This window comes from Garra rufa, chromosome 23 (genome assembly GCF_049309525.1).
Source record: "Garra rufa chromosome 23, GarRuf1.0, whole genome shotgun sequence".
Classification (NCBI taxonomy): Eukaryota; Metazoa; Chordata; class Actinopteri; order Cypriniformes; family Cyprinidae; genus Garra; species Garra rufa.
Genome location: NC_133383.1, coordinates 28,301,343 through 28,326,438, shown reverse-complemented (window position 1 = coordinate 28,326,438; position 25,096 = coordinate 28,301,343). Strand labels below are relative to the sequence as shown.

The 25,096-nt window shown below is 35.2% G+C and overlaps 1 protein-coding gene across 1 annotated transcript in view; it reads right to left on the bottom strand.

The window, feature by feature from the left end:
• cntfr (ciliary neurotrophic factor receptor) overlaps window positions 1–21,852 on the bottom strand; it is a 224,117-nt gene extending 202,265 nt beyond the window's left edge. The window contains exon 1 of the mRNA XM_073829745.1: window positions 21,621–21,852. The gene's annotated coding sequence lies outside the window, so the exon portion shown is untranslated. The remainder of the gene's footprint in view (window positions 1–21,620) is intronic.
• Between the last annotated feature and the right edge of the window lie 3,244 nt (window positions 21,853–25,096).

Genomic DNA, 25,096 nt, shown 5'->3' with positions numbered 1-25,096 from the left:
ATCAACCATGTCTTGTAAAATAAAAAAAAATAATAATAAAATAAAATAAAATAATAATAAAAAAGAAAAATTAAATTAAATAAAAAAAAAATGACCATGCTATATAATGAAAACATAATAAAAATCACTTACAAATATTTTCCGAGTAAAGTTATACCCAATTGTTGCAACAAAAATAACTGTATAAATGCTTTAAACAATACAAATATAACACTAATTATAATGACACTAATATTATTATTATTTTTATTAAAAGGATCTGGCATAATTTTATGCATCAGTCCTGTTACCATCACATTTTTAATAGCATTTTCATGCAATATCAAATAATTATTACACAAGTAAATTACATAAGCAAACTCCAAAACAATATTAATTAATTTTATTTATTTATTTTTTGTCATAGAAATTAGCAAAAGGCTATTAAATGCTAAATTCACGTCACATTTTTGATTGCAAAATATTAAAAATGTTCAAAATACACAAAACTTTATTCTAGTCATAAAATTGAAATCTTTACTTAATTTATTACAACTTAAAGTGATAATTCAGCCAAAAATAATTAGATAACTAAAACAATAACTAGAGGGTGAGTAAATGACAAAATGTTAATTTTTGGGTGAACTACTGCTTTAAACGCATTGTTTATTTAATATGTCTAAAATCATCCTTTTATAATTATCTAATAAAACTGAAAATGACATCCATTTTACTGACTGAGCCATTAATTGTAAAATCAGATGCAATCTAGGACCAGACAAGCATCGCATGAATAAACATCACATAGGATGCGTCATGCATATTCCAGTTTGGTGTGACCTAATCATGGTCTTTTTCCTGCTTGCACTCTTTTGACTTCGTCTTATCAATGTGAGCATATCTCCCTGACTTATTTTCTTCTCATTAACACACATCTCCTCCCCAAGCCCCATCCTCAGCCAGCATAAAATGTCAGTAAACAACTAATTTATCATAGTTTGTCAGCGCTGCCTCCTGCTCTGCTGAGAACATCTAACCCTGCTTCAAGAGTTCACGTGTGATGTGGAAAGCGATAAACAGGTTTGGCTTGCCGTCGGTAATGCAAGGTTCCTGCATTAGACGCAATTGAGGTTCAAAGCTTCCTCTTTGACACGGCAGCAGAGGAAATGGAGATTGAGGTTTCGCGAGCGAGACTAGATGGATTGTCAGGGTGAGCTAAAGTAAGCAGCAATTCATGTTTAAGTTTAAGGTTGTAATTAGGGTTGCCAAGCGCTCCGTATATCATCCAGTATTTAAGAGCACATAATTGCGCTCTGGATTTAATCCAAATGAACGCAGATTGTCCGGTATAAAGGCATTTCAATCCGATTCACATACTGATCGAGTGCTTAGGTGTACAAACTCTATATCATCTATATCTACGAAAAGCAATCTGCAAAGCATATTTCAACAGCTGTAGGTTTATCCATCTGATTAGACCATGCACCAGAATTTGCTATCAAACAAATCTGTGTCACAAAATCCCTCAATCCCATCTTCAAAAGCATATTGATGTCTCTCCAGCACCCTGGAGGTGAAGCAAGCTTAAGTGCAAATTCCCCTGTCTGCACCTCCTCCGTCTCTCATCCTCCATGCTAAGAGCAGCGTTGTGTAGTAACGTCCCGCCTTAATGTTAACTAGGACAAACTTGGCATTTACATGCCCTCAACTTTGTTTTTTTAAGCTGATTTTGGTAGTGAAGCGGTGATGCTTTGGAGTAATGCTTCTGACAGGTGTATCGCGTGTCAAAGACAATCCAAGTGGCAAAAAAGCATATTAACATGACAGCTTAGCACAATACGAGTTATATTTGTGAGACTACATAGGCAACATTCTAACTGAATCGTATACAGTAAGTGACTGATTTGGAGCATAGAAAACAACATGTACTTAATATTTGACTCTCAGTTGACTTCAGTAAGAGTTATCACTAATACTGTAAACATATAAATACATACACTGTTGATCAAAAGTTTGGGATCAGGAAGAGTCAGTCTCTTATGCTTATCAAGATTGCATTTACTTAAAAATACAGGAAAAAAATCTGTAATATTGTGAAATATTATTACAGTTTATAATCATGGTTTTCTATTTTAATATATTTTTAAAATATAGTTTATTCCTGTGATGCAAAGCTGCATTTTCAGCATCATTACTCCAGTCTTCAGTGTCATGTGATCCTTCAGAAATCATTCTAATATGATGAATTATTACTTTTTTTTGTTTGTTTTTTTGGAACCTGTGTTTCTTTTCTTTTTTTTAATGAAAATAATAGTATTTATTCAAAATAGAAACCTTTTCCTAACAATATAAGTCTTTGCTATCACTTATCAATGTAACACATCCTTAGTGAATAAAAGTATTAATTTTTCAAAAATAAAAAAAGAATTAAAATTTACTGACCACAAACTTTTATATGGTTCCAAAATATGTTACTAAATGTTTCTATTTTAAATAAATGTTATCTTTAACTTTTATTATTATTATTATTATTATTATTATTATTATTATTATTAAATAATTCTAAAAAGAAAAAAAAAATCACTGGTTCCTATGTATTGTTACATGTGTCCTTGTCTGCCTTGGTTTTGCACTGTTTCTGATTTGGTTTCTCCCTTTGTCTCCCCCTGTCAGTTTGTTATAATTTGGTTTAGCCCTCGTTATTGTTGTATCCCAGTCACCTGAGTCTAATGATTAGTTCCCTTTATAAGTCTGTCTCTGTTCTCAGTTCCCTGTCGGTCATTAATGTTGATATAGTTTATGTGTGTGGACTTTCCCGTGTTTGTTCTTGAAGAATTATATTAAAGATATTTGTCATTGGATTTCCGTCTCCCGTCTCATCAACCAGCACTGCAGCGTAACAGAATGACCGACCCAAAAGTGAGTGCTGAGGAACGGCTGTGGAGTTTGCGGCAGGGTGGTCGGGAGTTGGAGAGGTATGTGGCTGAATTTACCGAGCTGTATCATTAGATGAGCTGGCCCGACGCCTCAATCAGCGTCATGTTTCTGTTGGGGCTGGACAAGGATACTATCCGTTGCGATATATCTGTTCATGATCTTCCATTTGTAGAATTTGTCAACGTTATTCTACATTTGAACGGCTCTAATTTTGAGCTCACTGAAATCGATAATGACAGTCCTGATCCTTGTCCAGTCCTCTCAGATGCACGTCGCATCGCGCCAGCTCATCCAAAGCCGGTGTTCTCCACATACCTCGTCAACTGCTCAGACCACCTGCCGCGCCCCAAACGCCCTGTCACACTCCAAAGCTCCGTGGCTGCCCTCAGCACTATCCCGCTGGCCGCAATGTCCGAGCCTACATGCAAGATGGCAGCAACGCCCGAGTCTGCACTTAAGATGGCTGGAAAGCCCGAGTCTGCAAGCAAGATGGCTGCAACGACTAAGTCTGCATGTGAGAGGGCGGCAACGCCCGAGTCTGGACGCAAGATGGCTGCCGCCACGCCGGTGTCTGCACGCAAGATGGTCACCGCCACAACAGCGTCTACCCCTAAGATGGCCGCCGCCACGCCAGCACCTACACTCAAGATGGCTGCAATGCCCGAGTCTGCACGCAAGATGGCTGCAATGCCCGAGTCTGCACGCAAGATGGCTGCAATGCCCGAGTCTGCACGCAAGATGGCTGCAATGCCCGAGTCTGCACGCAAGATGGCTGCAATGCCCGAGTCTGCACGCAAGATGGCTGCAATGCCCGAGTCTTCACGCAAGATGGCTGCAACGCCCGAGTCAGTATGCAAGATGGCTGCAACACCCGAGTCAGTATGCAAGATGGCTGCAACGCCCGAGTCAGTATGCAAGATGGCTGCAACGCCCGAGTCAGTATGCAAGATGGCTGCAACGCCCGAGTCAGTATGCAAGATGGCCTCTGTTCCTGATTTCCCAGCCGAGATGGCCGCCGTTCCTGAATTTCCGGCCGAGATGGCCTCCATTCCTGAGTTCCTGGCCGAGATGGCCTTAATTCCTGAGTTCCCAGCCAAAATGACCGCCAAACCTGAGGCTCCGGGCAAGATGGAGATTATTAACATTATGGACATGGCACTCCCAATGGAGTTTACGGCCCCAATCCTCTCTCCTGGATCTCCGCTAGTTCCGCCCAGCCTTCCTGAACTTCCGCTGGTTCCACCCAACCTTTCAGTATCTGTGCCTCCAGAGCCTGCTCCATCAGAGCGCCCTCCAGTGTCCGCTCCTCCAGAGCCGGAGCTCTCTCCTGCGCACCCTCCAGAGCCGGAGCTCTCTCCTGCACGCCCTCCAGAGCCGGTGCCTCCTCCAGCATGCTCTCCCATGATCCCTTGGGCAGGCTACGCCCTGTATTGTCCCAAGAAAAATTTTTTTTTGGGTGGGGGGGGGGCTACCCCTCTGATCCGCCATGGCCACGTGAACTGTCTGTCCGGCCATGGCCTCCTGACCCGCCATGGCCACGTGAACTGTCTGTCCGGCCATGGCCTCCTGACCCGCCATGGCCACCTGAACTATCTGCCCGACCATGGTCTCTTGATTCCCCTGACCCGCCTTGTCTCCCTGATCCGCCCTGGAGGCTCTCCCTGTCTATGTTATCCTGGTCCCGTATCAGCCTCCAGGGCGCCCGCCCTCCCTCCCCGGTAGTATTGTCACGGCGCGGGACGCGCCTACCGGGAGGGGGTAGTAATGTTACATGTATCCTTGTCTGCCTTGTTTTTGCACTGTTTCTGATTTGGTTTCTCCCTTTGTCTCCCCCTGTCAGTTTGTTATCATTTGGTTTAGCCCTCGTTATTGTTGTATCCCAGTCACCTGAGTTTAATGGTTAGTTCCCTTTATAAGTCTGTCTCTGTTCTCAGTTCCCTGTCGGTCATCAATGGTGATATAGTTTATGTGTGTGGACTTTCCCGTGTTTGTTCTTGAATTATATTAAAGAGATTTGTCATTGGATTTCCGTCTCCCGTCTCATCAACCAGCACTGCAGCGTAATATATGTATAAAGAATGAAAAATGTACTGACCACAAACTTTTATATGGTCATAAAATATTTATATTGTTACAAAATATTTATATTTTAAATAATATATAAATAATCAAGTGTATTAGAATGATTTCTAATGTGACAGTGTAGTTCCTGCAAATTGAGAAAAAAATGTGATTTTTGGGAGGAATTTACCTGTTTTACTTGTACTTTGTACTAAATTAAGTATGAGTCTACATTTTTTTTTTTTTCCATCAATGGATTTTTGCTCTATTGGATTATTACAAGGAATTATAGATTTTTTTGTATTTGAAGGACATCTCTAATGCTCATTAATGTTGATTTTATTTGATCAAAAATAAAGTAAAAACTGTAATATTGTGAAATATTACTACAATTTAAAATAACTGTTTTCCATTTGAACATATTGCAAAATGTATTTAATTCCTGTTATCAAAGCTGAATTATCAGCATCATTACTGAAGTCTTCCTCTTGGTGGTGATCCTTGGATTCTTTTTTACCTCTCTCACTATCCTCCTGGCCAGCACAGGTGTCACTTTTGGCTTCAAACCACGTCCTCTGAGATTTTTCCACAGTGTGGAACGTCTTGTATTTTTAATAATACTTTGCACTGTAGCCACTGGAACTTCTAAACATTTAGATATGGTCTTATAGCCCTTTCCTGACTTGTGAGCAGCCACAATGCGCAGCCGCAGGTCCTCAGTGAGCTCCTTTGTCTTAGCCATGACTGTCCACAAACCAACAGCAGAGAGCTTCTGTCTTGCACCTGTTGAGTTGATTAAAACAGCTGTTCCCAATGAATCAGGGTAATTAGGATGCTTTAGAACAGCTTGGACTATTTGGAATGGTATAGAACTTTGGATTTTCCCATAGACTTTGACAGTTTGCAAAGGGTATGAATAAATTTGGATATGCCACTTTTTGTTCAAATATAAATAAAAGCTGAGAATTTTATTTGTATTTTATTTATTTTTTTCACAATGATGCTTCTTGCACATCGTCTTATTATCTTTTGGGAAAAGCCTGTGTCATTTCCGGTCAAAAAAACTTGCTAGTTGAATAAAAGTAACTTTAAGTCAGAATTTGCCAGGGGTATGAATAATTTCGGGCTTGACTGTATATATATAATAAAATAAGCCACACACTTTAAAGACCCCCCCCCCCCCTCCAAAAAAAAAAACAAACAAAAAAAACAAACTTCCAAAATAACCTGTAAAATAAAACTTTAATCATCATTATTTTTAACTCAAAATCTGATTGAGAACAGCTGTTTTCATGATTTTTAAGCAATGCAAATTGGACAAACATCATGTGGGATGCATCTTGCATTCTAATTCTAATTTGTAGACTGATCTAATCATCATCTTCCCACATGCGCTCTTTTGACTTACTCTCCTGTAAAGTCTGTTTAAAAACATGGACTGCTGCCTACCTTTTGAAACAGCCTTCGCATTGGATGTGTACCTACGGTGACTTTAAATGCTACCTGTGTAGGTAGCAAACTACGTTTTGAAACACAGCCCACACGAGCATTACCTTAACAAATCAGCCGAGGGACTGGAAGAAAAAAACATCTTTGATAGGACAGTTGTTAGTCTTAATTAGTCTAATCACTTTTGCATCATAACTTGCATGTGTTGAATGTACGCTTGATTACCTGAGAGCCCAAGACGTTGAGTGGGGAAAATCAAGCTCTTGCCAATTAAGTTACTACAGGTTTTTCAAATGTAGCGCACTAGCCAACTGTTCCCGCAGCATTAGTGTGATTCCTTGTTTATATATTTGTGTGGCATTTCACATCAAGGTCCATTTTTCACTAGCTCTGAATGGCCAGACTCTTGCTGCGGGCAAGTCGTGTTGGAACGATCATTTTTATGAGATGAATGAACATGAACGGCATTGAAATGTTGTAATTATCAGATGGAAAACCAGGATTTTCTTTTAAGACCAAAACCCGTAGGACGTATCAATAAAACAACCATTTCTAAAGCAAATTGGTGCGGGTATTACACGAGATTTAATTGTGGATGTTAATGGTTGTTAAGTTGGTGCACATTTAGTGTTTTGTTTTGGGGAAGATATACTAGAAAGGAAGGAAGGAAGAAACTGTGTGAGGTTTAAAGAGAAATAAACTTATATTTTATTAAGTCTTTATTTAAGTATAGTTTATTTCTAAGCCTTTTTACTGAAAATCAAGACAGTTCTGAGTGTGATAAACTTTTATTCAGTATGTATGTACTTGATTGTAAAGGATAACAAAATATATATAAAAAGTAAAGGAAAGTAAAATAAAATAAAATAAATAAAAACAACAACGATAATAAATAAATAAATAGATAAATACGTAAATAAACAAATAAATAAATAAATAAATAAATAAAGTTGACGTGTTTTATGAAAGCTGTAACATTGGTTGTAAATAAAAATGAAAATAAATAAACTAACTAACAAATTTGAAAGAGTTTTGTGAATGCATTTTGTGAGTAACATTGGTTGTAAATAAATAAATAAATACATAAATAAATAAGATGGCATTTTTTGAGTTTTGGAGTTTTTTAATGTTTTGTGAGTGCTGTAACATTGGTTTTAAATAAATAAATAAGAAAAATGGCATGGTTTATGTGATTGTGTTTTGTGAGAGCTGTAACATTTACTGTAAATAATAATAGATAAATAAAAATTAATAATAATAATAAATGTAAATGCATTTTGTGAGAGCTGTGATACTGGTTGTAAATAAATAAATACAGAATTAAAATAAATAAATGTGAAAGATGGCATGAATTTTGTGAATGTGTTTTGTGAGAGCTGTAAATAAATAAATAAACAAATGAAGCAATACATAAAACAATAAATCGATAAATAAAGCAATAAATACATAAATAAATGTGACTGCATAAGTTTTGCGAATGTGTTTTGTGGGAGCTGTAAATAAATAAATAAAACAATAATAAAAAACTCGATAAATAAAGCAATTAAACAATAAATAAATAAAAGTGACAGATGGCATGAGTTTTGTGAATGTTTTGTGAGAGCTGTAAATAAATAAACAATAAATCGATAAATAAAGCAATACATCAATAAATAAAAGTGACAGATGGTATGCGTATGCGTATGGTATTGTTTTGTGGGAGCTGTAAATAAATTAATAAAACAATAAATCAATAAATAAAGCAATAAATAAATAAATGTGACAGATGTCATGCGTTTTGTGAGAGCTGTAAATACATAATTAAAAATCAATAAATAAAGCAATTAAACAATAAACAAACAAATAAATAAATAATGAATGAATAAATGTGACAGATGGCATAAATTTTGTTAATGTGTTTTGGAAGAGCTTTAAATAAATAAATAAATCAATAAATAAAGCAATAAAACAATAAATAAATAAATGTGAGAGATGGTTTGAAAAAATTGTGAGAGTCTTTGTGAAAAATCTTTTTAAATCAAATCTCAAATCAAACTTGAAGTAAGCAAATAAATAAATAAATGTGACAGATTGCATAAGTTTTGCGAATGTGTTTTGTGGAAGCTGTAAATGAATATATAAAACAATAATAAAAAAAACTTGATAAATAAAGCAATTAAACAATAAATAAATAAATAAAAGTGACAGATGGCATGACATTTGTGAATGTTTTGTGAGAGCTGTAAATAAATAAACAATAAATCGATAAATAAAGCAATAAATAAATAAATAAAAGTGACAGATGGCATGCGTTTTGTTAATGTGTTTTGTGGGAGATGTAAATAAATTAATAAATCAATAAATCAATAAATAAAGCAATAAATAAATAAATAAATGTGACAGATGGCATACGTGTGTTTTGTGAGAGCTGTAAATAAATAATAAAAAAAAATCAATAAATCGATAAATAAAGCAATTAAACAAACAAATAAATAAATAAATAATGAATAAACGTGACAGATGGCATAAATTTTGTGAATGTGTTTTGGGAGAGCTGCAAATAAATAAGTAAAGCAATAAATAAAGCAATAAAACAATAAATAACAAACAATAAATAAATAAACAAATAAATAAATGTGAAAGATGGCTTGAGTTTTGTTTTTAAATCAAATCTCAAATCAAACTGGAAGTAAAAATGGTTTATTTCATTTTATTGTACGTATTTAATTTAATTATTTTTTATATAAATAAAATTGTTTTATATAATAAAACAATAATTTATGAATTAATTATTTTATTTATTTAGAAAAGAAAGAAAGAAAGAAAGAAAGATTTCTAAGAAAATCAGCTAAATCATAATTACAATTTCTAGTGTTATAAGTGCAAACTTCCCATGAGGACTTGAAGGCAGCGACTGTCATGTTTGCGTCTTTATCTGGTGACAAACGCTGCGTTCGAAACCACATACTTCCATACTATATAGTAGGCAAAAAGCAGTAGGCGAGTGAATAAGTATGTTTGAATCTTCAGTATTCATAAAAGAGTAGGCGAGAATTAGTAGGCGAGTGGACTAATTCTCGCGAGATTCGGGCGAACGTCTACTTAAAGTGCGTTCGAATATGCCTACTTACCTACTATATAGTAGGAAAAAAGAGTACGTGAAGAAAGAAGTACGTTCGAAACCTCAGTATTCATAAAAGAGTAGGCGAGAAATCCCCGGATGTCCTACTGCTTCAGCCCAGATTCTGAAGTGTTCATCTGATGCACACTTTTCAATCCCAGGAGGCCAAAACGTCATCATCGAACGTGATTGAGAACCACGACGAGAGTGTTTACAAATGTGAGTATTACAAAATAAAACACGGTTCCCTGTCTTAAAATCGTATTTGTTGAGCTACTGTATCGTAAACTGCTGATTTGCATAAGGTGTCAAGACATTAGACAGTAACGTTAAAGTATATTTGTGATTTCTCTGTAAAACACATTTTATTACGTATAGCGACCATAGACATCTTAAAGATGATTACTAAATGTCTATTTAACAACTGACAGGAACATGTTCTAAGAGAATTAGATGAGCACATCACAACGCGAAACAGACATCTAAATGAGTGATGGACGTTATGTGAGTTTATGTAGAATTCTGTTGTCAACACTGCTTTAGATTAATGTAATGTAAACACATGTTCATATAGTAAGTAAACATGAGTTATCTATTTCATTTGTCTGTTAGTACTGCTGATAAATTCAGGAGCATTTGAATTGGATAAAAAGACAATTAACACAACAGCTACCTCATAAATGTAGTACTGAGCACACGAATCAGAGGGAACTGAATCTTGGCTGGATGTTCCAGGGACAGATGAGACAAGTATGCTTGTCTGGTGAAGAATGACTGATAAAGCAGTGCTGCCATCAAAGGCTTTGAGTGAGTACACTACAGACATCAATAAAACATATTTTAAACCTTAAGTTGCAGTTTATTAATAATATTTAATAAAAAATAAAACTTTAAGCAGAGCTATTATAGCACTTTTCTGATTCTTGATTTCTGTGCCTTTGTTGCAGATATTTTGTGGTAGAGCAGGACCTGAAAGGAAAGGTGACAGCAGCATTTGTGGGAAAAAAAGTAAAATCTGAAATTTAATATAAAGTTAGATAATTTTGTTACTTCTAATACAGAGATCTAATGACACTGCGCTGTTAAAAGGACAGCTTTTGTATTGCATTTGTGCATCTTTGTATGATCTGGAAATGATCTAGTGCCAAAATATTTATAGAAAGATGAATTAAACCTGTCGCTATATGTCGCTATACGCTATATTAAGTTGTTGCACTTGTTATAACGTCGTTGGTCACATGATAACGTCAACATGGCGGAAGACGTGCAGATCACATCCATACTCAACGAAATTTGGCTGTAGAGTACGTACTCTTTTAGCGTTAAGTAAGTACTTATTGAAATTAAGTACCTACTCATTGAGTATGCGGTTTCGAACGCAGCCAAAGACTGATAGCTTTTGTTAAAATCCAATTCTGACAGTTTACACAGGGTTTAAATCTTGGCTGCTCTCTCTCTCTCTCAGGTAAATTACATGCTGTTATATTTTCCACAACACCAGCACCTAAGCTGTCAAAGCGCTTAAATTACACGCGCTTTAATGCAGCCTTGTCAACTGTTTTATTTTCAGCGACCATTAGCGCATTTGTTCCTCGCTATCTTCGCCACTCGCTACTTAATCAGGATGTCTTATTATTTTGGGAGACATAAAAAGGACAAGTGCAGGTTTTGAAAGACGGCTATAAATCCAGCCCAGATCCGCAGCGCCACCTGAGTTCAGCATTTGTCAAAAGCTGCTCGTTTCTGGAAATAAGAAACCAGCAGGAATACGTGGGGAAACTATTTGGAGAGTTTAGAGTTATGGTTTGTGTCATAATTAATGAAAGTCTTAAGGAGACTGCCTCCCTATGGAGTGAAGGAGGAATAATTATGACTATAGAGACGGAGAGGAGGCCGTTTCTCTAAGCAGATTAACTGCTTCCAATCATACTGCCCTACTTCATTATGGTGATAAAGATCAAATCAAACACTAAATAAGCATTTATTTTGTTCACTGCAAAGGCTAAGAATCAATAGAAAACAGACAGTGAAAGACACAATAACTATTTTAAAGGATGATAAAAAACTGATCTTAGTAGTGACCAGCTACTTTTGCCTTTTTTTTTATTCATTCTTTTTTGGGGGGGAGAAAAAGGGCAAAAGAAAAAAGAAAATGCAACATTTTTTGATATTTACAAAATTTTACATTTTTATCTAGCATTAACATTTCAGATCTCATCTGAAACACTCAAGAAGATCTTTAGAAAATCTTCAAATATTTCATATGTAAAACAATGAGTCCAAATATATCTTGCTGCACTTCTGTTCTTGTTTCAAACCTGTAAAATTATTCAATTTTGATGAAAGGGGACTATTTTATTTTATTGCTAAAGTTGCTGGATTTGCAAAATTATTACATTTTGGATGAAATGTGACGACATTTTATTTTATAAACTGCAAGCCCTGTATTCTATTCTATTCTATTCTATTCTATTCTATTCTATTCTATTCTATTCTATTCTATTCCACTATTCAGCCTTCTATTATATTTTATTCTATTCTATTACTCAGCCTTCAATTCTATTCTGCAGCCTTCTATTTTAATATTCAGTCTTCTATTCTATTTTATTATTAATTTCTATTCTATTTAATTCTATTCTATTCTATTTCCTACTATTCTTTTTTTTCTATTCTAAGCCTTCTATTCTATATTCTATTTTGTTTTATTTCATTCTACCACTCAGCCTTCTATATCATTCTATTCTATTCTACTATCCAGATTCTATTCTATTCTATTCTATCACTTAGCCTTCTACTCTATTCTACTATTCAGCCTTCTGTTCTATTCTATTACTCAGCTTTCTATTCTATTATTCAGTGTTAAATTCCATTTTATTATTCAGCCTTATATTCTATTCTACTCTACTATCCAGCCTTCTATTCTAATATTCAGTCTTCTATTCCATTTTATTATTCATTTATATTCTATTCTATTCTATTCTATTTCCTACTATTCTATTTTATTCTATTCTAAGCCTTCTATTCTATATTCTATTTTGTTTTATTTTATTCTACCACTCAGCCTTCTATTCTATTCTATTCTATTCTATTCTATTCTATTCTATTCTATTCCTCAGCCTTCAATTCTATTCCTCAACCTTTTATTCTATTCTATTACTCAGCATTCAATTATATTCTTCAGCCTTCTATTCTATTACTCAGCCTTCAATTCCGTTCATATATTCTATTGTTCTATTATTCAGTCTTCTATTCTATTTTAATTATTCAGTCTACTATTCTATATTACATTTTGTTCTATTCTATTTTACCATTCAGCCTTCTATTCTATTCTTCAGCATTATATTCTATTCTATTTTTCAGTCTTTTATTCTATTCCATATTTATGCTGTTTTATTCTATTCTGCCATTCAGCCTTCTACTCTATTCTATTATATTCTACCATTCAGTCTTATGTTCTATTCTATTCTATTCTATTCTATTCTACTCTATTACTTAGCCTTTAGTTATATTTTGTCAGCCTTCTATTCTATCCTTAATTCTTTTTATTCTATTCTATTGTCCAGCCTTATATTCTATTCTATTATTCAGCCTTCTATTCTATTCTACTATTAAGCCTTCTATTCTATTCTATTCTATTCTATTCTATTCTGTTCTATTCTATTCTATTCTATTCTATTCTATTCTGTTCTATTCTATTCTATTCTATTCTATTCTATTCTATTCTATTCTATTCTATTCTATCAATCAGCCCTCTATTCTATTCTTCAGCCTTTTATTCTATTCTAATTTATTTTATTCAGCATTCTATTCTATTCTATTCTATTCTATTTGTTTCAGAATATTTTTTTTACTGATCAGTATAATTTTTCAGTTAGCTTAGTGTTTAAAGATTTTTATTTTATTTTTTAACCTGGAGAAGTTTACATTATTTCTCTTCACATTGTTATTTATTAATTCATTTGTATGTTCAACTTCACTTATTTTACATTCCAATTTCTGGTTTTACAAATCATTAAACCTACAAAACACAAACCTTCTTTTGGAGATAAAAGATTTTCATTCAATGAAGTTTGAACACACTTGAGTTTTTTTTTTTTTTTCTGGTCTTAACTTCTGATTTAAAAACTTATGTCTAAATGTTTAAAATGAATTTTGTAGACAAATATGCCTGCATTTCTTTACAAAATTAATATCTGAATGAACAAACAAATTAACTAATAGCTACTTTGAAGAATCAAAAATATAAACACATTTTTGTTTGCTAAATATATTTCATATCTGCATTTGAGTCTGTTTTTTTACACAACCTTTTCACACAACATTACATGAGATATAAGATGTATATCATGGCATCCTGTCAATAATGCATATTATGTAATGCATCATTTAAATGCAATATTAAAATTAATTTACGTGGACATTTTTCTTTTTAAAAATCACGCTTAGCGAGTGAAGCCATGTTAGTCAGATAAACCCCTAACAAGCAAACGGCAGGGGGTCCTCATTTTGAAACTGTCGTCAGCTGATGATGTCAGGCTACTCAGCATGACATTTCACTGTAATCACAGTCCAATTATTTCTAAAAACGCAGCAAAGACAGACTCAAAGTAAATGACTTTCTTTTAACATTTGCCATCTGGTGACGAGATACAGTCATTTGGGGCTCATTAAGTAGGCAGTTAAACCACCTGGACACCCGGCTCGCTCAGAGATGTCCTTACATGACCAACACATCGGCAGCACTGTATATCACCCATATGTTGTGTTATGATGGTATTGATTCATCTCAGTCCTGACAAGTCAAAATCCATTGCTTTCAGGGCAATTAGAATTTCTTTATATTGCAAGCATTTACATTAAATGACCTGATTATGACGGAACTATTTAACAAACAGCAAAAACTGTAATCTTAATCTGTAATTACCACCTGACAGAACATTAACATGCATGGTTTTTTGGTTTGTTTGTTTTTTCACTTTATTTCATTGCTAAAGTTGCAACTGCAGTTGCTAGAGTTGAAAAATTATTACATTTTATTAGTTTTTTGTTTGTTTGTTTGTATTTTCGTATTGCTAAAATTGTAACTGAAGTTGCTAGAGTTGGAAAATGTTTACATTTTGATGAAAGGGAACAGTAATTTATTTTATTGAATAAAGTTCTGAATTTTATTGTTAAAGTTGCAACTGCAGTCGCTAAAGTTGGAAAATTCTTACATTTTCATGAGAGCAAACATTATTTTATTTAACTGCTAAAGTTGCAACTGCAGTTGCTAAAATTGCAACATTATTACACTTTGCCGAAAGGGAACATTTTATTTTATTTTTGTTAATTTATTTTATTGCATTGGTAAAGTTGCTACTGCAGTTGCTAGAGTTGAAAAATTATTACACTTTGCCGAAAGGGAACATTTATTTTATTTTATTTTATTTTATTTTATTTTATTTTATTGCTAAAGTTGCAACTGCAGTCATTAGAGTTTTTTATTTTATTTTATTTTTTTTTTACATTTTTATGAAAGGGAACATTATATTATTTTATTTTATTTTATTCTATTTTATTTTATTTTATTTTAGTACTGCTAAAATTGCAACTGCAGTCACTAAAGTTGGACAATTCAGTTATTTAATTGAATGTAATATGTTATTGCTAAAGTTGCAACTGCAGTTGCTAGAGTTATAAAATGATTACACATTTTCACAAAAGGGAACATTTAATTTAATTACAGTCCTAGTGACTGCAGTTGCATATTTAGAAATAATAAAATAAAATAAAATACAATGAAATAAAATGAAATAAAATGAAACTGGTAAATTTGGATTGATTGATTGATAGATATACAGTACTGTATATCATCCATATGTTGCATTTTGAGAGCATTGATATTACTTGTGTCCAAATCCATTGCTTTTAGAGCAATCAGAATGTCAAAATTTGTGAATATTTATTTCTCAGTAAAAAAGAACATTCAATTACATGATTATGATGGAACTTCAAGGCAAACAGCAAATTAAATAAATACGTAAATAAATACCATACTGCGTGTTTTTATTTCCCTTTAAAACAGTCAATAAATTGATTGATTGGCTGGGTGACTGACTTTACTGTACCTTTAACTTTTTTTAATTGTATTATTATTGAAAGTTAGAGTATGTTCTCACAGTGCAGTGAACTTGTTCACCTCAAAATATTAAAGAAAATTAGATATTTTATGACATGACCCTGTCAAAAGGTCATTCAAGGAATTCATGCAATTTTCCAAAGCAGCCGTAACTATTAAGCCACATTAATGAGATGAAAGTATTTCTCTTGAAGAAAACAGCTCCTGGACGGCGGCACTAGCAGCTGTGGGCAGCAGGGAGCAGAGCTAATTCAGTATGCTTAGTGAAAACAATCGTATCACACCCAGACTGCTAGGATTACAGAGCAGATCGAGTCCACCTGCAGGGCTTCACAGCACTCTTAATAAAGCCCCCCATTTCAATTAAAAGCCTTTTAAACACTCTAAATCTAATCATGCTCGCAGGTGACAATACAAGTTAACTTGGCATGTTAAGTTAAGAATAAGACGGGAAGATTATTTTAAACGGATTTCACAATATCTAATCACCCGGGTTTGCCGATTGAATAGCTGCAGAGCGAAAGGGGAGACTTATGCAATATTAAACAGTCTTTTCTCGCCATTAAGACAGTTTAATAGTGTTGTTCATTGTGAAGATGCATGGCGGTACTTGAGCTGCATTTTAAAAACACAATTTGCCAGCTTGTTGTGGAGGAAACTAAATGTAATGTGCGGTAGTTCCGTATGTAATGGTCGGCGGTAAAAGCAAAAGCATGTTATGATGGAATGTGATGGAAATGTTGCTGTCAAAGTATTTGACAGAAGTCTATTACACTCATCAAGGCTGCATTTACTCAAACATACAGTAATAAAATGATGAAATATTATTACAACTTAAATGAATTGTGTTCTATTGCAATGTATGTAAAAATGTAATTTATTCCTGTGATCACTACTCCAGTCTTCAGAAATCATTCTAATATGTTGATCTTCAAGAAGCTGTGACTTTATGCCATCAACAGGTTATGAAAGTGTCCAAGATGTTGAATTCGCAAGAGGAACTGAGCAGCTTGTGCAGGATGTTCAGGACTAAGGCGCCACAAATGTGGCGTGTCCAGGGGCCCTCAGCCTTGAATATCCGCCAGGGTTCATAGTAGACCATGCCGGGGCGTAAACAGAGAAATGTACCCTGGCATTTTCCCCAGTCCACTCCAATCAGAGGCCAAATGGGGAATGCTAATGCAATTAACGTTTCCCAGTCAACACAACGCCTCCCCCCTTGTCCGAATTCTGCGAACCCCCTTCCCTTAAAAAACCGAGTGTGCCTGCTATCAAAAGCGGTGGCACTAATAATGCAGACATGCCATAAAAAAGCCAAGGGGATGGAGGGAGATTGGGCAAATAACTCTGCCCCAGAGCTCTAACGCGATTTGCAATGCACACGCTAAGAAGAGGTCCTTCTGTGATGCTTTTCCAAGTGAAGGAGGCTGGCCACTCTGACGGCATGATTTATTTATTCATTTCCCTTTCTCGTTTAATGGAAATATAAAAGCCTGCATTGATTAGAGTTTAAGGATCAGCAGTTAATAGATTAAAAGCTTGCGACGTGGCCAGAGAAGAGCTCCAGCATTTTTCTGGGTTGCTCTTTGCTTGGAGGTATTCGAGAGTTGTTATCTGGGTTACTATTTTCTGGTCGTCCTGTATTTTTGCACAGTGCCTAGAGCTACGGGTTACCCTTTTGCCCTGACCTTGGACCGCCTTTCCTGGCTTAAATCTTTATCTACAGGTGCAAAAGCGATAGAGGTGGTCAGTAAATGACACTTGAAGGTTCCAAAACCAAATTTACCCCCAAGGTGACGGCAAAAGCGTCAACTCATTGACCTTTCGAAGACATGTCGGCGATCTTATGGCCTTCAGCCTGTAAATAACCTTGTGTTTTCTTTGGCACGGGTCAAGATGTGCCTTTAAATAGAGTTTGGGATGGAGGAGCTGGATCTGGTGTCATAACACACCGTGGAAATTTCATTGTCACCGAATGGGAAGAGGACCAGGGTTTAGTTATGATCCAGATAGCTATTTATCCCAATTGGGTAAAAGAGGACGCTTTGTGGACAGGGTTAAATGGAAGAATAAAATGTAGTCTAGGGATTAATTACTTTTAAGCAGAGGCAAATCTGGAAGACTCCTTTGGGAGGGAGGTGCATCAGGGTTGGGTGGAGTCAATGCATCTGAGTAGGTTTACTTTGATCTAAGGTTGACTTGGCACCCCAAAGGTGGCAATGAACAAACATATAGATGGATTTACAACCCCTACACGTGTTCAGCCCACCTACAGGCATGAAAATGAGTTGAGACATGGGGTGTCTATGCAGCATGCAGATGGATTCATCTACAGCATATATTATAACATATAATTTCCATACCCTGGCAGAAACAATAGATTTAAATCAGAGCAGCAAGGTGCAAAGACGCATTTATAATTACAATAAATGTATATGCGCTATGTTCTGAACTCATGATCATAATTATCTTTCTGTTATCAACCTGAATTGCTTAGCCACTCAATTCAAACTTTCTTCTAGATCTTTACAGGCTTAGATTTGCAAACTATTTTTACATGAATAGCATTTAAAATGTAACTGGCTGTGCTGACATTATCATGGCATTTGCATACTGTGTTCATATTGGTCCTCACATTGTAAAGATTGTGTCATGTTGTGATTTCATTCTACTTTACAGCCAACAGAAAACAAGACATTAGCCCCTTTCACACATAGAGTCTTTAATGGCAAATTACCTGCAAATTACTGTTAAGAAATCATGTTTTTTTTTTTTCAAAAATACTTTTAAATTTGTTCTAGCAATCTACAGGTATGAGTAGTTGTAAAAAATACCAGTAAAATACTGGTAATGTGATCTGTGTGAATGTAAAATGAGATTACTGGTATGAGTATGTAAGAGTTCAGAATGCGCTGACATAAGACGTCTACTCTGGCTCCAATCATAACATTTTGACGCAAATAATGCATTTACTCCGCACTATGTAGTTTGGGCTGACGTTGTCTAATACAAAGTCTCTGGGCCAAAAGCTGCTGCATGAATGTGAACGTTTGACACAAAAATGAAAACATCAAACAAAAACATGTATACACCTCCATGTTTACAAATGATCTCACAGAATTCACCGGTATTTTGAAACTAATGTGTGAATGGTGCTTTACTGGTAAAAATACGGAACATCGCTGCCTGTGTGAACACTAGAGTTTTAAGGCAAAGTAAACTTCAGTTTTGGTCTGAATGCTTAGTCTATATATGTACAGCTGAGCGAATAGCCTTTCTACATATAGACTTCCTGATAGCGTGCACCAACATAGACACTTGACAAATGTGTGCTAGAAATGTTCATCTTTGTCTCTTTAGATCCCATACCCCATATCTAAACTTAACAACTATCTTACTAACTATTAATAAGTGGCAAATTAGAAATGTATTGAGGCAAAATACATAGTTAATAGTGAAAACTGGTCCTTAAACTAAAGTGTGACCTTTATTTGAATTAAAAAATTAAAGGCGCAAATGTGAACTGAGCAAAAACTGATTCCAAAAATTAAGTCTGCGCACAATACATTGCTGATGACAAAACTTGCGTCACACACTGTACACACTGTACCCTTAAATACCCTTGGTAAAACCCAATATAAGCTCTAGGCTTTACTGTATTTCCATCAGGAAATGCAAATGTACTCCATAGTGTCTCTTTCTCTCTGTCTGTATAAAAGTGCTATAAATATTCATTTCCGCATAAAGACCCATGTGGAAGTCAAAACAAGACTTCTCGCATTTAAATGCATTTTAATGAATACTAATACAGCGCATGGGGTGGGCGCCATTCACATTCTCAATATCAAATGGTGGCAACATCACATTAGTTAGCTCAGTGAAGGGCTAAATTGGAAGAGTCAAGAAAATAACATAACTGCTCATCTCGAAAATCCTTATTTACTGCATAAAAGACACGGGCTGCAAATTCGCACCCAAATGAAATAAATAAATCAATCAAATCCTAATTGAATAAGCAGCAAATTACCAACAGTTCTAACAACTCAGTTTATGAAGATCACAGACTATTTCATCTCAGTGTGGTCCTGGCTCTGAAAATGAGAGCAGTGGGAAGCGTTTTCCTGGCGGATTCCTCAAGCACCAGCTTCTAATTTGTAGAATTTGTGTATGTTGGGGAAGAAAGCATCGGCAGCCCCCGTTGTCTGTGATCAGCCTGCGTTCTGACATCTGTTTAAGGATGTTTATCCAAGGGGTAAGTATGTTAAGGGAAATATTATGCTGGTGTTATTTTACTTTTCTTCTGTTTGAATCATAAACACGGCTCCGGGGCAGGACGGAGAGATTAGAGCGAAAAACGCAAGCATGGGGTCTCGAATCACACCCCGCGAGAGGAATCCTTACCGCGATTCCAGACCCAAAGACGTCTGCCGATAGGAGTGTATTAATTTAATTAAGCCTAACGTACCATGTGCGCCGCACTTTAGCTCTTTTATTGAGCCTGCGACGTTTTATTTACATCCACACGAGCTCCCGGACCGGCGCGTGTTGCTCTTTTACTGCGTTTGTGTGGACAAAGTCAAACTAAAACCAGGTGCCAAGCTACAGGCTGCTCAGATGACAGCGAGAGCCCCTTCGGTGAAGGCTTTACGAACTGAAACACTGCACAGAGAAAGCAGAGACCCTCATTTAGAAAGAAAAGTAGGTGTCCGGCAGCCATTCAGTCACCGCTCTCAATAAGGCATGAAACAGGGCGTCATTAAGGCAGTGTCAACCCTGCCAGAGTTAAGCTGACCCCCCTTTGGGCTAATGCGATGAGGGCAGAGTCTTTAAAACCAAAGAGAAAGAGGTTTACCCCCGCAGCATGTCCCAGTGTTACAGATAAAGAGTTTTAGCCCACCAATAAATGCTTGTCGCATCCCAATAAGTCAAAAAGACCAGTAGATATGCAGAATGAGGGTGATTCTCATGAAACCTGTCAAGAACCTGTCCAGGTCAATCAAAAGAAAGTGACTAGAAATTGTACTTATTTTCCTTTTTCATGGTGACATGACAATTTCCATGAAAGTAAAGCCAAAGAAACTGCAGAAACAAAATTAAAAATCAAACCTTTGAATTGTTTTTAAATTTTAAACATGCCAATTTAAAATAAAATAAAATAAAATTTTCCTCATGCAAAATATTTAACATTTTTTTAAAAATGTGACTCGGACATGTTTTCATGAGTTTTCACCCCCAACGAAAGTCCAAGAGACAGATGAAGAAAGTAAAGGCAAGGAAACCGGCAAGATACAACCCAAGCCAAAGAACAAAAAGCAGCAGCCCGAGCTGGAGAAGGAGGAGGAGATGAGGAGATTTCCGCTAAAACTAATCAATCAGGTCCTGATAATGGCTTCCATGCAGGAGTGTTGACACTGGGTCAGCTCTTCCCTTGACCCGCGCCTTCAGGGCAGCGGCTACAGAAAAGCCACAGATAACAGAAGCCGGGGCTAATTGTCTGCCTAGTGTCAGGGCTTTTCAAAGCCTCTCCACTTTCACTCGGTCGACCGTCTTTCTCTCCCATTCCTCCTGATCCTCACCCCCGTCTGCCTCTCTCTCTCTCTCCGCCGAACTGGCCACTTTGTTTGCCTCCTCTTCCCGGAGCGAGGCTGCGTGAATCACATTTCTCGCATGGTGCGCGGCTGTCTAACACACTCGCTCGCATCCTTCTAACACGTGCATAACAGGCAGCGGAGAGCCGGGAGACGCTGCGGCTACGTGAACACTGTGACACCAGGTTCAACCAGGAAATAATCCATTAGGTGACATTTGCCAATCATTTGTTGATCCCAACAGCTTCCAAAACAGAGCTCCATATAAAAAATCCCATCTTTGCATGTCCCTCAAAGCACAAAATCAAATGCATCTCATGCAACAAACCATACACATTAAAAAAACGACTGTCAGTTTATAAAGAAGAGATTGAATGAAGGTACTTACTTAGAGTAAAGCGTTTGCTTCCGTCTCTTGCCTTATCTTCCTCTGCTCCTTAATGCCTGTGTCTTGTCCTCTATAGCTGCGCGCAGATGTGAAAGTGTGCGCGCGTGTTTGGGTAGATCAGAGAAGCTCCAGTACAGAAAGTTGCTGTTCTGTAGGCAAAGGCGTGTAGTGTGTGTGTATGTGTGTGCGTCTCAGGCAAAGGCTCACACTGCACTGGCTGAAGGGAAACCAAAGCACTTTTAAACTCGCACTGGCTCCCCATGTGACCAGCTCACAGCAGCCAGTGAGGAATATATTAGTGTGGCTTCCTCTGTCCACATGCACCCCCTAGCCACTGTTGCAGGAAGTGTGCGCTGCCAGAGAGACACACACACACACACACGCACGCAGTGACATATGCTCGCAATACCCAGGGCACTATTAACAAAAATACAAATGCAACCACCCAAAGACAAATTTATGTTGCTCAGAGTTTGCTCTTTCTTTGCTCAGGAGACTTAACAGGTTTTTCAGTCATGCCTTATTAAGGTGTTTACTTTTCCTAAGATGTTTCTCTTAAACTTAGGCAAAAATTAGACATTTGGAACAATTTGATTTAAAAAAATTGTGCACACTGAGCACAAAATGAGACGTTGAGATCTCTGAATTTCTAACATCTCCTTTTTGGATTTTATTTTTATTTTTTATTTTTGATCTCCCTTTAATAACAATTGAGACAATTGAGACACAAACGAGATCTCACTAGCCATATTTCCTTCCTTTTGGCACTTATTGGACACATTTTGGCATTGGTTTGTGGTTACAGCATTTTAAAATGCACAATATCTCAACTCTCCTAATATTTAATGTAATGTTTCTACAAAGTTTATCTACAAACTAAAAAGTAAAGGGTATTTGAAACAAATAACTAAAAACAAACAGTAAATATCACAATCAATGCATATTAAGTGAAATATAATAAACAGTGCACACCAAACACAACAAACAATGCACAGGAAACAAACAGCATACACACCAAAAATAATAATACAATGAAAAAAAATAAATAAAAACCTTCAGATTAAACAGTAAACAGCACACATAAAATGCAACAATGAACAAACATAAACAACAAACAAACAAACATTAAAACAAACAACACATAGGTTTGTGGTTATGGTATTTTAAAATGCACAATATCACAACTCTACCGACTGGTATCTGGGTTGTTATGATTTATCACTTGCTGGATGCATATAAAGTTTCTAAAAGAATAAATATAAATATAAATGTTGATAATTGTGAAGATTTGTAAGATCTCCTTTTTCATTTGATGTTTCTACAAAGGTTTATCTGCAAACTGAAAAACAAAGGATACTTGAAATGAAATAAATAACTAAAACCAAACAACAAATAAATAAATAATTAAAAAACCACTGCACTTTAAATGAAATATAATAAACATCGCACAGCAAAAACACACACCTAACCCAATGCATACCACCCCAAACATAAAAAACAACAAACCTCGAAGACAAACAACACACATAAAATTAATCAATTAACAAACGTAACATCAGTGCACATCAAACAACAACAGCAAAAAATACAGCAAACATAACATACATACCAAAAATAAAAACAACAAACCTCACATTCAACACAATAAACAATACACATAAAATGTAACAATTAACACACAAAACAAACATAAAAAACATTATAAGCTAAACAATATATAATAAACAGTGCACACCAAACACAACAACCAATGCATAATAAACAACTAGCATACACACCAAAAGAAAAAAAAAAACTTTAGATTAAACATAGTAAACAACACACATAAAATGCAACAATTAACAAACATAAACAACAAACACAAATTAAAACAACACATAGGTTTGTGGTTATGGCAGACATAAAATGCAACAATGAACAAACATAAAATCAAACAGCACATAGGTTTGTGGTTATGGCATTTTAAAAATGCACAATATCACAACTCTCCCGACTGGTACCCGGGTTGTTATTATGTATCGCTTGCTGGATGCATATAAAAGTCCCTTAAAAGAATAAATATAAATATAAATATAAATGTTGATAATTGTGAAGATTTGTAAGATCTCCTTTTTCGTTTGATGTTTCTACAAAGGTTTATCTGCAAAGTAAAAAGCAAAGGGCACTTGAAATGAAACAAATAACTAAAAACAAACAACAAATAATAATAATAAAAAAGAAAACACTTACACTTTAAACAAAATATAATAAACAGCAAAAATGCACACCTAACCCAATGCATACCACCCCAAACATAAAAAAACAACAAACCTCGGATTCAACAAGACAAACAACACACACACTACACAAAATACAATAAACAGTGCACACTGAACACAACAACCAATGCATAAGAAACAAACAGCATACACAGCAATAATAATAATAATAATAATAATAATAAACCTTTAGATTAAACATAGTAAACAACACACATTAAATGCAACAATCATCAAACATAAACAACAAACAAACATAAAAACAAACAACACATAGGTTTGTGGTTACTGCATTTTAAAATGCACAATATCACAACTCTCCCGACTGGTATCTGGGCTGTTATGATGTATCGATTTCTGGATGCACATAAAAAACTCATAAAAGAATAAATATAAATGTTGGTAATTGTAAAGATTTGTAAGACCTCCTTTTTTGTTTGATGTATCTACAAAGGTTCATCTGCAAACTAAAAATCAAAGGGTACTTGAAATTAAACAAATAACTAAAAAAAATAAACAAAAAACACTTTAAACAAAATATAATAAACAACGCGCAACAAACACAACAAACAATGCATACCACACTAAACGTAAAAACAACAAACCTTGGATTCAACAAGATAAACAACACACATAAAATGCAACAATTAACAAACATAAACAATGAACAAACATAAAAACAACGCACGCTAAAATAATTATAATACACAGAGCACAACAAACACAACAAAAAATACAGCAAACATAACATACATACCAAAAATAAAAACAACAAACCTCATATTCAACACAATAAACAATACACATAAAATGTAACAATCAACAAACAAAACAAACAAATCATACGCTAAACAAAATATAATAAACAGTGCACATCAAATACAGCAAACATAAACAGCATATACTGTACACCAAACATATAAACAACAAACCTCAAATTCAATATACAGTAAATGCATAATTATTAGGCACATTTATATACTGATCATATTTTTATTTCCAAGCACATTTTCTCAATTCCAAACCACATCCATCCTAATAACTACTATTAATTTTGTATTTAATCATTTATAAGTGATATATAATTGTCCATGACTTGAAGTGAAAAACTCCTTATATCCAGGTGTGTATAATTATTAGGTATATTTTCTTTTACAGATAAAACGAGCCTTCATGGACAATTACATATCACTTGTATATGATTAAATACAAAATTAA